General features: G+C 34.3%; 1 pseudogene; it reads left to right on the forward strand.

Moving 5' to 3' along the window:
• Positions 1–15,817: 15,817 nt before the first annotated feature.
• On the forward strand, positions 15,818–17,175 carry LOC102004938 (annotated as a pseudogene).
• The last annotated feature ends 734 nt before the right edge of the window (positions 17,176–17,909 follow it).

The raw sequence follows: 17,909 nt of genomic DNA on the forward strand, positions 1-17,909 counted from the left end.
TTGTAAGTGACAGAAATCCAAATTAAATTGGCTTATTCACAAGAAGGGGGTCTTGGTGCCTATTAATGAAAAACTTAAGTGATATCCTATTCTAAATATTGTCAGTTTAAAGACTCAAATAATGACAGTCTCCCTCCACTTCTGTCTTTCGTCTCCTTGGCTTTGTCCTATTTTCTCTCTTGTCTTAATCTTAGATGCTGCATGGTCATTGTCGGCAGTTCAAACATATTTTAATTGTACTAACAGCTCAAAATATTCAAAAAGTCTTTTCCTAGAATTCTACAAATTCTCCAAGTGGTCATTTACGTGGTTTGAGCCACATGACTATTATCCTTACACAAATATGTGGCCAATAGAGAAAATAAATGCATTGCCCAAGACAGTTATGCAATCACCTAAACAGAACAAATGATTGAATACCACCTCCCAAAGTGCACAGAATGAGTTGGTTTTGCAGAAGACAATAAGAGTCCATCAGAACCAAAGAATAGAAAGGGAGAAAGAATGATAAAAAAAAAAGAAGAAAGGAAGAGTTTGGTTGTAAAACATTATCACCCACAGAGTTTGGGTTAACTAAGCCTCTTGTACAACAGAATTTTTTGCAGTTTAGTGCTGTGTGCCTATGTACATATTCTTGAGCAGGTGATCTATACAGCTAATGAGATCCTCAACTGAAACACAAGTCTTCAAAGTCTAGATCCATATCTGAAAATACCTACAAAAGTCCATTAGGATACAGGACTGAGAAAATGTAATACTATGAAGAGTCTAGAGATATTTAAAAGCACTGTTTTACTTTACTTCATGTGATTCATTCTGGGATACAAAGGGGTTCAATCTTAGGGAATTATTATAAAAAGCCAGGTTTACTGTTACTGATGTGTTATTCTCCCTTTACCTCATGCATCCAAGGGGAGATATGGGATGTTTGTTTTCTATATTTTAACATGTCAGTCTATTATTAAAAAGTATTCAGCTACCATAAAATTTTTGCATCATATTAAGAACTATGAAAAGTTAGTTCAAATGACAGTCTCTCTAGGAGTTTGCATGCTAAACAGACATTCTTTCACCCACAGCTATCTCGACAAAAAGAAAGAAAACAAAAAATCTAGAACTACAGGCTCATGAATAAATATGATTGTCAGATTTAGAGCTGGAAAGGTGAAGCAGAAATGTTATCCTTCTAGCTGTTTGTGAAGTTTTAATAACCTCAGTCATTATCTGTTCATATTAGCACCAAAGCCAGAAAAAAATTTGAAGTAAAGAAAATAATTTTAGAATAATAACCACGGGTCACATTGTTAATTTATGACCATATGTTTCACAAAATTAGCAGGTTATTAAAACTATAGAACTTGGGACATACATAATGTTATATATTTCAGCACATAATTTCTAATCATTAAAAAGCATTAAGTATATCATTGCTTGTGTAAAACAAGTTCACTCAAAATAAAATTGATACTCATGTCATCTGAATGAAGGTGAGAAAAACATGATGACCTATAGATGTTTCTAAGAAGAAAATAAGATCTAGCTTTTACTTAAACACTTTATTTAGTATCAAACCGATATTTCAGTTTTAAAGAAAACAGGATACCAACAGGTTTATTTCTTAGATGACTTCTAAAAACACACAATCATATTCAAATTAATTTAAAGGATATGCAAATAAATTTGCAGCCCAAACTTTAAAGTCTATGAGGACAATGATGCTATTAATTTAGGTACAGAAGGGGATATCTACAAATCAATGAACTGCCAAAGAAGAAACTTCGGCAAACTTCTAGGTCTACATTAAATCAAATTTACTACAGTCTCAAATGCGTCCAAAATCATTAAAAGGCATTCATTTAGAATTTATTGCTTTTATTTTCTATATAATTTTGCCACCACTAACACACACTATGAATATAGTTAAACTGTAAGAACAGAGTCTTGAAACCTCCCAAACAGAGCATCATTGCTCATCCTTCTTCCTTCCTTTGATTATACTTAGTAGCAGCAAAGAGTCACATGAGTGAAAGAATTTGTCTTCCAGTCAAGGGAGTGGAGAAAACTAGTAATGGTCTATAAAGGGGACTAAAGGTCAAGAAAAGCACATGGCCCAAAAAGAGATGAATAAATAAATATAACTGCATAGAGGAGAGTATTAATAACAATAATGAATAAGCAACAAAAAGGATTATACGTCCATACCCAGTGGATATTTGAAGGACCAAGTACAAAACTATTTAGAACACTGATGAGAGTTTGTTTATTAGTTCTAACAGTGGAAGCTACTTTTAATTTATAACATATTAAAAATGTATAAAAAAAGAAACATATGTGATTGATAGCGTGCTCTATGCAAAGAACTACTACAGTGTGTGGTGCCTTCTTTCTTTCTGCTCTTTACTTTCCTTTACTGTCATTTCTGACACATGGTTCTTATCTAGTTTTTGTTATGTTGTGGAAACATCTTGAAACTTTTTTTAATTAGAAGAAAGTAGCCAACTATGCTTCAGATCAGACATAGTTCTGCCCAGTAGGATTGTGGGTGAAAAATGGAGTGGAAGAGGTAATTTGATACAAATTGATCAAGGAGAGGAAAAGATATCTGAGGATATGTCTTAGGAATTCTCTTTATCAAACCGTGGCACTCCAACCTCAAGAATTCTTCTGTGCAGACATGTATTTTTCTACAGTTTTAAACTAAATTTTATTTTTACCAAGTACGTACAGTATATAATTTAAAGAAGAATTAATATTTCCAGTTCTTTCTTCTGAAACATATTTTTATATTCTTAATACATTGCCAACTCATTATCAATTTCTTACATACTTACAGATAACAATTGCCACTCTGTATATAATTTTATTAAATTTGTATTATTAAGACTATTCTGCTCCCTGCAAACCTAAACTTTATTCTTCAATAAGTACATTTCTTTTGTATTGATTTTACTATCTCCTGAGGTTAAGGAACTTCTGTCTAATCTTCCAAATGTTTGGTAATTTTATGTTTTCCTTTTATTTTAAGAACTGCTGAAATACATTGAAAAATGGCTTAGTCAGTTTTTTTTCTTCCTCCGTAGGACCCCCTTTTTTCTACTTCAATTTGAATAAATTATTCCTCACTGAAATCTAAACTTTCAGGAAAAATATACAAATGTCACTGGAAATTCATATGTTAGAGTGAATTTTAGCAAACTGAATTTAATCTGAGCAGAGATGTTGAGTTCTCCTTGAATCTAATATAACCACTCTCTTAGGCCAATTTCTGCTGCTAGAACTGATTACTACTGATCAGGTAATTCATAAAGAAAAGAGCTTAGTTCACAATTCTGGAAGTCCAAAAGCACTGTGGCTTCTAGCTGGGTTATGATATGGTAGAAGGTATCACTAGGCAAAATAAAAAAAAAAAAAAGCATGCCAGAGAGCTAGCTTGCATAACAAAGGCTCTCTTGTGATAATCTGTGAATCTATTTATTAGCCCTTGATACCTAATCACATCTTAAGGGTCCTATTTTAGTATGTTACTTTAGGGATTAAACCTTCAGTTGTACTTTGGTGTGGGCATTCAAATCATAGCACCCTCCAGATCCAATGATGAATACATAACGTAATCATAGGCATACAGAAAATTTAGTTGTGGGTCACATGACTCACATGATCTGCATAGCTTAAATGTATCAAAAATAGTTTAATATGCTTTATCTGATAATAATAATCTCATCACATCCTTAAAACCACTTACTACTTTTTTTTTTTTTTGTACTAGGAATTGAACTTAGGGCCTTGTGCTTGCTGGGCACAAGGGAATCGAACTTAGGGTATGTGCTTGCTGACATACTACATTTTAATGACGTCTTCATTTGTTTAACACTGAAGTCCATCCTCAAAGTCTATATCATTTTTGTGTTCTTTTTATTTTATCTTCATTATTGTTTTGTTAGTTTTTTTTAATCTTTAGAATAAAAAATAGAAGAGAAGGAATGTAAAATAATAATAATTTGAACATACAATTTGGTCCACAGTAGACTCTCACCTAAGATTATAGATGTTCCATACAGATTTGATGTTTCTTATACAAATATTTTCAAATATGTATAAGATATATACATCCATGCAATCACTCTCCCAGTCAGGTAGTAAAGCATTCTCTTTGCCGCAGAAAGATCCCTCTTGCTTATTTACATTCCACACCACCACCAAAGCAGGGAGATGCATAGTTCAAAATATTTACGTATTTAAATTTACACAAACAAAGACACCAAACACAGCATCCCTGAGCCCTTTCTGCAATGTTCAGCAAAAGCTCATTTTAAATGACCACTCTTTTGAATGCAGCTTTTCAAGAAAAAAATATACATGACTATCACTGAACACCCGCATGCAATTGCCCAAATTTGGGGCAGAACTTAATACAAAACAAAATTGACTTTAAAGAATTTTTCCCTTTTTGTTGCGAGGGAGAGTAGGTGAGAGGATGGTGGGAGCCCAGAAAACATTCATTGTTGTTCAATATTCAGAGCAGCAGGAGAGGAAAATTAAAGCAGAGGAGTGGAGAGAAACAGCAGCAATATCTTTAAAATCAGCAACACTCCTTTGTGGGGGCGGAAGCACCCAAGGGGAATGGAATCTTAGAAGGTCCTGTCTCCTTGATCTTGCTCCACTCTGTGAGTAAATATAAAACAGCAACACACTTATGCTGTGAGAAACCAGAGGAAAAACAAGTAAATAACTGATGGAAATACAGTCCACCTGCTGCATTGATGGAGGAAGTTCTAACTATTCCTGCATTTAAGGCTATTTTTCTACACATTATTAACTGACATATAAAATATAAAAGTTATATATGTAAAATAAAATGTGACATTTAGATTGATGTATATATGGTTTAATATGTTTAATCAAGTTAAACACCTATCTCTTAAATACTGTATCTATGTTTATGATGACAACGTTCAAAATATTATCATAATTTAAAATATACTTTACATTACTATCTTTTACAGACACCTTACTGTCCAATAGCACAACACAATTATGTGCTTCTAATTGTAACTTCACACTCTTTGATCAATCTCTCCCAAGCCCTCCTTCAACCCCGATGCCCCTCAGCCTCTGGTGACCATCACGCTCTCACCTTCCATGAGATTAACTTTCCTATATGTCAAATGTTAGTGGGATCATGCGGCATTTGGCTTTCTGCGGCCGGCTTATTTCACTTCACGTAACGATTTCCAATACCATCCAAATGGCCAAATAAAATTCCAGTCTTTATGCACACCACTTTTTCTTCACCTATTCATCAGCTCGTGGGCACTTAGTAATTTCCAGTGATTGTCTTTACGCAGTGTTACAAGGGACAGGGAAATGTACGTGACTCTTCCATATCCTGATTTAATTTCCTTTGGGCATATATCTAGGAGTGGGGCTGCTGAGTCATGAAAAAAAGTTTATTTTTTTTTTTAAGCACTTCTCTTCCGCCTTCCCTCATGGCTTTAGTAATTCGCATTCCCACCAACAGTGTGCAGCGTAATATCCCTTTCCCCACATTCTTGCAGCATTATCTTAGTCTTTCTGATAACAGACATTCATACCAGGGTGAGGAGCTATCTCATGGCTTGGATTTGTATTTTTCTCACAGTTAAATTGAGCATTTCTTCATCTGCATATTGGATGTTTGTATAAAGTACAATCAACAATTATGGTGTTTAAATTTAAAAATTTTATTAGAGTGAAAGACATATTGTCATTAATCCCTCTTAAATACTTCTCCTCCCTTTAGACACCTTATGTTATCATTCTTGCCACTTTTTGAAACAGTTCCCTAAATTCTTTTCATGTTCTTACTTGTTTTGTCCTGGCTAACCTCTTGCCAGAGGTACAGTTTGCAAACATTCTCTCCGATTCTGGAGGGTTTCTCTCCATTCTCAATAAAGCCTCAGAGCAGCGAGGGCCTGCACAGTCTCGGGAAAGAAGTGAATAGACATCAGGCCTACCCCAAAGGTGGAAATGACCGAAACTGGGGTCTGCCTGCCTGGTGCACTTATGCCAGATGCCGCAAGGGTCAGTCTGCTGGGGCCTCCTGATTTATGCATGGAACTACTGTGTTTTCCAGAAGCTGGGTCTCACTGAGGCTAGTCAAGTAGTGAGCTCTGCTCCCCAGTGGGTGATCCGCTCCCTGTTCTGACTCCAGAGGCTCTAGTTGGCTGCAGTCGATACTCTGGTGCTCAGTCCTCAGGTATCACCTTCCTGTAGGTGCTGATCACTTTGCTTAGCACTGTGCCAGCCTGGTACCTGGTTTTACATCTGAGGTCTGGATTTAATTCTTTCTCTTTTCTAAAAGTTCTGCTGCTTGGAGCTGGAGGAGTGTCGGATACAACTCTCCCTCCTGCCTTCTTCAGTAAATCTTTTTGTTTTGTTATACTGAAAGCAGACACTACGGTCTTGCACCTGATTTCCTCAGCTCTGGTGAGATTAGTTTCAACCCACTTGTCTGTGAGGAGCAGATTGCCAGAGAATCCACTCAGCTGCCATCTTGTTCCACCTCAGTGAAGCCAGGTTTAGACTAGCTTTCTCATGCAGCATGCTAAATGTCTTCATTCCACAGTGAGGATTCCCAGAGTGCTAAACACCTTAATAAACAAAAAAAGAGGAAAAAAAAAAACAAGAGAGAAAAAGAGAAGAAACTGAATAGAAGTAGCAGCAATTGCTTGTCAGCTAATACTTGGTAGGAGCTGCATGATATCCCACTTTTTTGGTGATGGATTTAAAATTGGCAGCCACATCACAGGAAATCGAGGAAGCAATCTGACAATTTGGCAACATCCGCACCTAAAGATTAAGGAAAACACAGTACAAGTAGAATGGGACATTTGGTAATTGTGATTTCTGGGTCTAGCAGATGTTATATCCAAAACAAGTAATTTCTCAGCAAGCAAAGCAACGTGGGAAAACAAAAACTATAGTGAGGGTCCTGTACATATAAGGTGGTTTTGAACTGGAATACTGTAAAGACCACTCTGCAAGGCAGAAGACAAATTTGGACTGAATAATGGAAGAACCAACTCAAGCCACTTTTCTAAATCGATGAGAAGCAAAGGAAACTTAAAAATTCGTTATTGATTTGCACAAATATGAAGTTCTTCATTCCAGCTGGGACCAGAAGTTGAACAGCAAAATCAGAAAAAACAGAGGAAAGATAGATTTTGTGATGTGCATACCTACTTGGAAGTGGAAAATACTATTACACAGTAGTATATATAATAAATATTTCAGTCTAGCCTTTCTAGACTTCATATACTTAAAACATCTAATTAGAAAATGAAAACTCCTAATTGTTTTTAATACACAAAAATCATACCCAGAATCAGTTATATAATATTCCACACAAGTTATGACATCAAAAAATAACATAGCTCCTCTGCTCAGTAGAGGTAGCTTCCTCTACCTCGTTGTGCCCCCAAGGTGTGGTATGAACCTGGTACACAATAGGTTCTCAATAAATTCTTATTTAAGAAATTGCTACCATATAAATACATTACTATCAAATAAATATATATAAATTCATTTATTATTTCATTTTGTGTCCAGAACAAGTTTTCTTTGTTCAAAGGGGGAAGAAAGGAAAAAAAAAAGACTGTTCTCCTTAAAAGGAAGTTACTATACTAAAAGAAGTAGAAAAAGTAGGGAAAATGTACTGAAAATATCAGTCATGAAATATGCATGCTATGTAGTCTAAAGAGAAAGAGCATGTGTTATTTGTTTGAATAATATACAAGATGATCAATTTATTAAATTCTACTTCACAAAACGTAGAAATATGCCCTGCTATTGAGAAAGCTGTCTTCTACAGGAAAGACAAAGATATAATTATAATTCAATTTTGAAAATGCTAAATTAGATCCACACAAAGCACTATGGCCACATAGAAGAGTGAGAGCCTTCCATAGGAAATAAAACAAACCCTTATGACTACACAAATATTATCTCACTAGAAAAATAAATAAAACATAACTCAGAGGGTTTTCAGTCTGAAATATAAGGAAAAGAGAAAAATGAGATTAAAACAATCTCCACTATGACTGTCAGAACTGCAACAATAGAATTCTTTCCATTGATCCTGGATTATGAATGCTTCACAGTCATCCTGCATGTATATCTTATTTCTAAAAAATCATCTAAGGCAACAAAGGTGATAAAGCTCCAAATTAGCTACACTGGAGTCCACTAACTCTCAATGTAGCTACACTCAAATTTTGTATCCAAAAGTAATGTTTAAAATGTTCAAAATTTATGAATATATCCAACATAAAGAAAAGTAGAGCAAAATCCCAAAACTGAGTGAATCACTTATAACGGGTTTTATTTTCTAAGGAAGGCGGTAATCTGTCCTTAGCCTTTTAGATTTCTTTCACCTCACTCCAAAACAATGTTCTTTCAAGTTTGTGATGCAAATATTCAGAAACATTTATGCTTAGTAACCCTTAAATTTGTTTTAAGTACATTGACAAACCATCTGTCTAATAATTGTTTTTAAAACATAAAGAAGAATTTTCATTTTAAAAGCAATTTCAAGCATACAGTCGTTCCCTCTGTATTTTTCAGACCTGAGATTAACGCACCACTCCATTTTCTATGAATCAGATCTTTGCTAACATCTTAAATTTTTAAAAAACACATATTATAACACTGTTAAGAAAACTTATTAGGAAAAATACATTTAATAAATTTTTAAAAGCTCTGATAAGCTATGTCACAATCTGAATATAAATAACTTCACAAGTCTCCTATTTCAAACATGTAATACTATGTGTTTTTTGAATCCACGTCAAAAAACATGAACTTAATTTCACTTATAAAAGAGTAAAAGGAACATATTGGAGACTCTTTTTAAAGCTACTATCATCAACATAAAAAATATAAATTCCAAAATAGTAGAATTTTTACATAGCAATACTTATAATATGTTTAACTTTAAGATACTTTAATAATTCACTAAAGTTTGCTTTAAAAGAATATTACTAGAAAATAGTGAGTGCTTCTTTCTTGGTTATTTTTCTAAATTATTAAATATTTCAATCATATGAAAACATCATAGAATTTAAAAGAAACTTGGTCATAACTCCTTTCCTTTTCTTTAAGAAATAAGACATTAAATAGTGCAAAAATAATTTAAATATCAAAGAATGTAACTCACCAAAAATGACCACTATTTTTTTCAGGCTCTAAGACTTGGAGTAATTTATTATTCAGCAAGAAATAATAAATATCTCAATCCTCATTTATCCTTCGAGTATACATTCTAGGACTCCTAGTGATACACAAAGCCACAGACAACACCAAACTCTATGTATGTTATGTACACATACCTCAGATACTGGGTTTTTTTTCCCCCTTAAATCAAAAACATTCACCTTTCCGTTTAAAGGAGCACTTTACAGCTTCTCTTCGGCACATCCAAATTACCAGCAGCACTGTTCTTTTTTTTATTTTAGAGAGAATTGAAAAAGTAACAAAATAATAACAATATGGGCAAAAACAATAAAAATGATAGAGTTTCAAAACAAAATTATAGGAATTAACAGTGGTTGTTATACTTCATGTTTTTGATACCTGTAGTTATAAATGTAGTTGGCGTTTTGTATTACTGTGTTATAGATTAAAATTTATTAAACAAGTTGGTTTCTGGTATTTTGTGGTTCAAAACATTAAATAAATAAAATTTGTTTGTACATATTATTTTGCAACTTATGAAAACTCAGTATTGGGTTTTGAGGTTTATTTATTCATGTTATCACATTTCAATTTGGTTCATTTATTTTAACTACAGGATAGTTCTTTCCAATATGAATATAAATCATCTATTAATTCATTCTCTTACTGAGACATACTCAGGTTATTGGAGAGGTTATTAACCCTATCAGTCATACTGTGATAAACCCTTTTGAAAATAACTTCATACTAAAAGTAATATTTGAAATATGTATGTAACAGTCAAAATAACTCAGGGCATTGCTGAATTCTCACAGGTTCTTGAAACTCAGAATTAACTAGTCATAGAGAAAATGGTATTATAATAAGAAATATTAACTCAATATTTGTACAAAACATGAGAACAAATGTTTTTCTATATATTCCCAGAAGTTAAATTGCATAACCAAGTCCTTACATTTCCATTTTTCCATACTGCCAAATAGTTATCATATTTTCTATGTGATTATTAGTGAAAGCATTTTAATATGCCTATTGCAGTTATATTTACTCCTCAAAATGATAATTCATAAGTTTTCTTCATTTTGATCTTTATTAGTTGGTATTTACCTATTGGGGTGCAAAGTTTCTGTTTTCAATATTAATCTTCCAAAGACATGTTCTTCCTGATTATTTCTTGGATTTTTGTTGTAACATCATTTGTTTTCTATACCTTTTGTATTTTAAAGAGAAAAAATAACAGTAAAACAGAGTTTCAGAACAAGGTAGTAGGTGAGTAACAATAATTAAAACACTGCCTATTATTATTTTCACAATACTCATTACATGATTTTTGTTTTTGCTTTTAGGTTTTTTGTTTTTGTTTCATCTTTAATCTGTGTTATTGGAGATTGAACCTAGGGCCTTTGCACTAAGCTATATCACCAGCCATTTCTTTTAAATTATTATTCTGAGACATGGTCTCACTAAGTCATTAAGTTGCCCAAACTTGCTCAAATTTAAGATCCTCCTGCCTCAGTCTTCCACAATACTGAAATTGTGGGCATATACCACCCACATTTAGATGTTACAGGAATTTAAAAGAGAACGTTATTTTATTTTGAGTGACACCTAGTAATTATACATATTTATGGGTACTGTCTGATATTGAATAGATATATACAATGTATAATGATCAATGTATAATGATCATACATGCAGGTAACTGATATATTCACAATGTCAAACATTTATTACTTGTTTGTGTTGGGAACATTGAAAGTCCTCTCTACTAGTTTTGAAATATACAATTAATGATTCTCATCTGTAGTTGCTCTAGTGTGTAGTGGAACATTCAAAGTTATTCTTCCTATCTAAGTGCACTTGTGTATATTCCTCATGCCTTTCTACCACAGCCTCACCGGTGCTTGTAGCCAGTATTCTAGTCTCTACTCCTCTGAGATTGGCTTTCTTAGATTTCAAATAAATGAAAACAAAAAGTATTTACATTCTTTTTGATACCTAACTTATTTTGCTAACATAATGTCCACCATTCCATCTTTCTAGAATTTCATTCTAACTTATAGCTGAATAATATTCTCTTGTGCATATACTCCATATCTCTTATTAATACACACAATTTAGACTCCTAGGATGATCCTATATCGTGACTCTTCTGAAAAAGGCTGCAATAAACATGAAAGTACAGTCTGTCTCTTCCGTATACCGATTTTATTTCCTTCAAATACAAACGTGTAATGTAAGATACATACTTAATTTTTGATAGATGCATAATCTTTGCTTTGTTCTTTTAAAACAAATTGTTCCAAATGTCTCCTAAATGTATTCAGATTGTCAAGCATTATTTCTTCTCATAACCTTAGAATCATGTTTTCTTCAGAACTTGTCAATTTCATTGCACCTAATTTTTAGCCTTAACAGATTCCTTACAATTTCTCATATCTTATTCCCCAGAACTGTTATGTACTTGTTCTATTTCCCCTTAATTTTAAATTGTTCTGTACTTAGGTAATTTTGTAGTCAGTTGAATATCTTGATCTAAACTCACAAAACTTAAAAAAAAAAAACATGTTCCAATACAAAAATGCTAATTTCAAGAAAGATTAATTACTAACACTTGGGAACTGTCTGGGTAGAGAAACTTTAAGAAGGAGAAGAAATACAATTTCATTCTCCCAGATTTTATTAGTCAAGACACTGAAATGGGATTAAGTCTGCCAGGAATAAGGGAAATACTCAAGACAGAAAATGGGGTGAGATCTGGGAAAGGGTGAAAAAGTTGAAAAACTGTGCAGAAACTCTTATCTTAAAGAAAAGTGCACGGAGGCATCTTCAGTAGTAGAAAGTCTCCATGAGGACTTTGAGAAACAGCTGGGGACCCCTTGATGAAAAGTCATCCATTGCTGTTTTCCTTTATTTCCTGAAAATGAGCTAGTCTTAGTTTACCCCTAATGCTCTATCATTTACTGGTTGCAGCCCATAGACCTGAGATGTCAGGCCAAGCATAGGATGGAATTTCAAGGTGCTCCAGGCTGTGGTTAATGAAGCTCTTGCAGGTGGAGACCAGAAAGGAGGCATGCTTATAGCTTCCAGGGGGATATGTATGTTGTCCACCTTTTTCAGAGTTAGCGTTATTTAAACTTCAAGTTCCATTAGATATGGTTCCATTATTTCAGAATATAAACTTCAGTATAGCAAACACTGTCTTCACAATATTTTGAACAGAAAAAGGTAAGATTTTGGTCATTGATGTAACATTATTGATTGATTATTACTAAGTTAAAATGACAATTATTTTATTTCTTGTATTTTATTCAGAATATTCAGAATAGAAAAGCACCAATTTTGTTTACATATATTGAGAGAAAAAAGAATATTTTACATTCTTACTGTAAATACACTGAGAAGGTATAATCTTTTTACACAATTTAGTTTGGTGAAATATATTAAAGATCAATAACTACATTACAAGAGGAAAATACTACATCGCCCAATGTAATGTATCAGTTGCTTTTCTAAAATTTCTAAACACTATCTTCAAAATTGACATAGATTCTTCAGAAAACATTTCCATCAGGGTTTTTGTATTCATTTTTTCTTTTACCAGTAAACATATTATTAATTTGTTCATTTATTTATGTATATTTATTTTATTCAGTTTTTCATTTTCACCCAAGGCTTCACTTCATCCTACATTTCACTGTTCTTTTCTCAAACTGTGAGGATTTCAGAGTTTTAGTTTTATGATTTTTCTGAAACAAATAAGATATTCCAGGTACAGTGTGCTCAACGACAGAGAGAGGCAATTACTTCTTCTGGTTCATGACATGTTAACTTTTCAACCCCAAATAGCACAGCAATTTTTTTTTACTGGCAGCACAGGCTGCAAATTCACATCTAATTTCCCATCCACAATCACTTTTCCCTTCACCCTGTCTCCTTGGGGTGTCTAGACAATGCAGAGAAATCTAACATACTTTTACTATTTCTCACTGAGTGTGTTCCATTTAACAAATGCCGCTCTTCATATATTAAGCAACATGTGTGATGAATCTGTATTTGTTTCCTTTCTCTCAACTTTTGCTTATAATTTAAACAATAACATTATACTTATGAAAATATTATTCTGAGTACATAATAAGCTTACTATTATTTGATAAGTGTATGTCAAATTAAAATATTAATGTAAGTTTCTTTCATCTTGATTTTTCCTAAAAGTAACAAATAATGTTTTACAGAGCATAAGTAATTCTGACACATTCAACTATAGTCTACCCTTTAATAGGCAGTGTTTCTGAATTTTAAAATTATTGTTTAAATTTTAAAATTACTTATTTAAAAAGTTAGACAATAAAAATACACAGTAACATAGATGTACTAGTGAAAATAACAAGATCCAACATATATGTATATATATTTTGTATTTATTATATTCATATATATGATCCAAGTCATAAGTTTAATTGTCTTGTATATAGCAAGGCTAAATAATCACAATGACACTTTCAAGGTTGCATGTCAGTCCCAACAATGCAATTTGAAAGAATTAAAGGTCTATAGTTTTTATCCAAGAACTTGCAAGTTTCTGGTTGCTATACAAAAGAAATTAACATGTTCAGAACAATTGAAAAATACTACCTTTAACTTTGTCATGGAAATACTAAGAAAAAATCTTTTCACCATGCTGAAGGGAAACTTGATAGATTCCATAAAATATGAACTAGAAACTTGAAAGAGAACACTGCGATTAAACCTAGAACACTAGGTATTTCAATTTTCATATTCAAGTTCTAAGAAAACCCTCAGACATCAGACAGATAAAACTATTATCACCAGTGCAGTAAAACAGGGTGCATTAGAGAGTGTTAAAGGCCTGTATCAAAATCACATAGCTGGTCTAGTTAAAATAACACTACATTGATCATTTGGGGCTCTACCTTCTTTCACTGATTTCACAAACTAGAGATCCCATTTCACCTATGGATAGGATTATTTGGCTGGCACTATTTACTTTTGCTACAAAGCACATTTAATTATTTGACACAATTTAGATATTTAAAGACATAAACCTGGGGGGGAAGACTCAATAACATAGATCCAAAATTCTTCCTTAAAATGCCTAAAATGTGCAGGTAATGGCTGGGTAAGATATGGCTTCTGAAGAGCATGTTTGTCCTGCTTGACTTGGCATGTCCCCTGCCCAGCCACTGTAGGCAATTCTGCTTGTGTACATGCACAAATAGCCAAATGTCTTCCCTACCGCAAAAGAAATATACATAGGAAGAAAAGTAAGTTTCCTGCAATTTAAAACTTTCCCAGGATACTGGTCCATTAATTTGTTCCTCACTGTCCTCGTGGTGGTACCACTGTGTAAGTATTAATTGTCTGAAAGTGATCTGGACTGATGATGATAATAGTGTACTTTTCTCTCTGTTCCTTGAGTACAGTATGATTTCAGTAGATGGATACTGAATTCCTCTCCCTAGGGGACTTTTATGCAATCTCAAATGATGCTTAAATTATGGTCTAAAGTCTAAACTAGTTATGGACGAGTTGTCCTCCTCTGGTCCTGTGGGTGTTTAATGTCTCTTCTCCAATTCCCAATTCTCTTCTTTTATTTTTCATTTGATAACAAGTAAGAGTCTACCATCTTTTCTATGATTCTCTGTACTTTCAGGTATTTACTTCTTAAACTATTCGTTTTTCCGTGTTCCTATTAAGAAGCAAAAATACAAATATTCTCTCCCCAGGAATGATAAGGAGAAGCAAAGTGAATCGTAGTTCCACCATGTCACGTAATGACAGGACTATGTGTTGAGAAGTGTGTCGCTGGGTAATTTTGTCCTTGTGCAAACAGCACAGGCTGTATTTACATGTTTGATGATCTAGCCCACTAAACACCTGAGACTCAGTGGTGTAGACTATTGTTTCAAGGCTAGCACCTGCACAGCATATTACTGTTGTTTATACTGCGGGTAATTTTATCATAATGGTTCAGTATTTGTGAAGCTAAACATAGAAGAGAGACAATAAAAATGTGAGACAGAAGATTAAAAAAAAGTTATACTATATGGAGCACTTACATTGAATGGAAACTGCAGACCTGGGTGTTGCTCTGGGTGAGTCAGTTAGTGAGAGTGAAGGTAGAGGCCTGGGACCTACTATGCACTCTTGTAGGCTTTAGAAACACTGTACTCTTAGGCTATGCTAAATTTTTATGAAATATTTTTTCAATGGTAAACGAATCTTAGATTACTCTGACATTTCATCTACAAACTTATAAATAGCATTTTCTTGTATCTTAAAATATTTTGAATAGCGCATGTTCGTGGTACATAATGTTTACATTCAACTTAGGGAACAGGTACATGTATTTAACAGATCATAATTCTTTTTATTCCCCTTCCCCTTCTCTGCCTCCTGCTCCCTTTGTCTCTACATCCCCTCCCCATTTGCAAATGATCCATCTCCCTGTTCTACAGTGTCTTTTCTTTTGCTTTTCAAATTGTTGGTATTTTTTCTTCATATAAGAGAAGCTATGCAAAATGTTTGTGTGTCATATGTATTTCACTTAACATTTTGTTTTCAAGGTGCATCCACTTTCCTATGAATGACGCAAGGTATCTGTCTTTATGGCAGAGTAGTATGTATAAATACCACATTTTCTTTCTTTCCCATTTTTTTTGTTTTGGTTTTTGAGACAGGGTCTTGCTATGTAGTTCACATTGGCCTTGAACTCACCAGATAGCCCAGGTTGGCCTCCCAAGTTCTTGGATTGCAGGCATGCACTACCACACCCAGTTTAAATACCACATTTTATTTGAGCTATGAGTGGATATATAAGCTGCTTCCAATATTTATCTACTGTACATTGTACAGCTATGCACATGGGTATGCATATGGTACTGTGGTATGTCTTTAACACTGTTGAGAAGATACTTAGTGTGAGAATGACTTGGTTGAATGGAACTTCTATTTTTAATTTTTTGAGGAATCTCCATGCTGATTTCCATAGTGATAGGTTTTTTAATTACTGCCTCAATTACACTGCCTGCTATTGGATTATTTAGGTTTTTATGTCTTCTCTGTTCAGTTTTGCTAATTCTTATGTGTCAGAAATCTGTCCATTTCTTGTACATTCTCTGATTTGTTGGAGAACAATTTTTTGTAGTTAGTTGCTAATGATCATCTGGATTTCAGTGGTATCCATTGAATTTCACCTTATTTATTTCTAATTACATTGAAATGTTTCTTTTCCTTCTCTTTCTTGGTAAGTTTGGCTAAGAGTTTCTCTATTTCGTTTACTCCTGTTTTTTTAGCATCTGTCTCAAATAGTTTAATAGCAAATAAACAAAGGAAGATACCACACTTGGCAGATACAAAATGACTTTTGTCCCTGTGTCTGTGCAATTTAAAACAGATTTAGGTTCCCCACTGGGACAAAATACTTTGTTTATTCTTTCAGAGAACAGCTCTTTGCTTTCTGGCAGCTGAGTCTGGAGAAACTCTGTGGAAACAGCACCTTGCAAGGGGATAGAAAAGGAAGAACAGCTCATCGGCTTCGGGCCTCAGGTAGCTAGAGGAGAGAGTGTATTTCACGTCTGTCACACCTTTGCATCCTTCAGTGAGAATTTCGTCCATTTCACTGACCTTTCTGGCAAGGAAACCATCTGCCCTGTGACTGGTAGGGTGAAGGTGAAGGCTGATCCAGATGAATCCTTTCCGTACACTGCCATATTGGCTGCCCAGGATGCGGCCCAGCAATGCAAGGAGTTGGGCATCACCACCCCGCATATCAAACTCCAGGCTACAGGAGGAAGCAGGACTAAGACCCCTGGACCTGGTGTGCAGTCAGCCCTCTGAGTGCTTGCTCGCTCGGGAATGAAGATCAGGAGGACTAAGGATGTCACTCCCATCTCCTCCTACCAGACCTGCAGGAAGGGAGGTCACCGTGGTTGCCATCTGTGAACAAAACTCAAGGTGCTTTCTGTTAATAAGTTACCTTCCTATAATCCCAGCAATTGGGAGGCTGAGGCAGGAGGATTGCGGTGTGTTCAAGACGGTCCTAGACTACATAGTTCACGGGTTTTTCTGCCCATATAAGTTTCTGCCAAGTCATTATGGCAGCGATCCAACATGGTGTGGCCCGGAGAGGACCACGAGCTTCTCACAAGCAGCACTTTTCACTTTTGACTTTGTAATAACACTGAGTTTACAACATAAACACCACAACTGCTCAGAATGATTTTCCTTCTTCATATCTTTATTCTATAATTTTTCTGTGTTTATGTTTAAAACTGTTTATTTTCCTTTTTAAACTTTTTTTTTTTTTTAAATTAAGAGACAAATAAGGCCTCTGCTGGGTTAGGATTATCACCATCCCTGTCTTCCTCCTCTGCATCTTGTCCCACTGGAAGGTTTTCCTGGAAACGGCAAGCATAGGAGTGTGTGTTATACTCCAAATAAAAACTTAGTGAGAGAGAGACAGAGACAGAGAGACAGAGAGAGTGAAAGACTTCCCAGGATATTCCCCTGTGCCCTCTGATCTTATGACCTCCACATTTGAGAGTTATGGATGTGCAGCAGTAATATTGATACTACCAAGGCCAAAATCTATAAACCAAAAATAAAATAAAAAGCAATGTGCCAGTTTGGGACATTTATTTTCACAATTCTTATTGTCTGAGACAAATGAACAATTA

This window comes from Chinchilla lanigera, unplaced genomic scaffold (assembly GCF_000276665.1).
Source record: "Chinchilla lanigera isolate Chin_1 unplaced genomic scaffold, ChiLan1.0 scaffold00020, whole genome shotgun sequence".
In the NCBI taxonomy this organism is placed as follows: domain Eukaryota; kingdom Metazoa; phylum Chordata; class Mammalia; order Rodentia; family Chinchillidae; genus Chinchilla; species Chinchilla lanigera.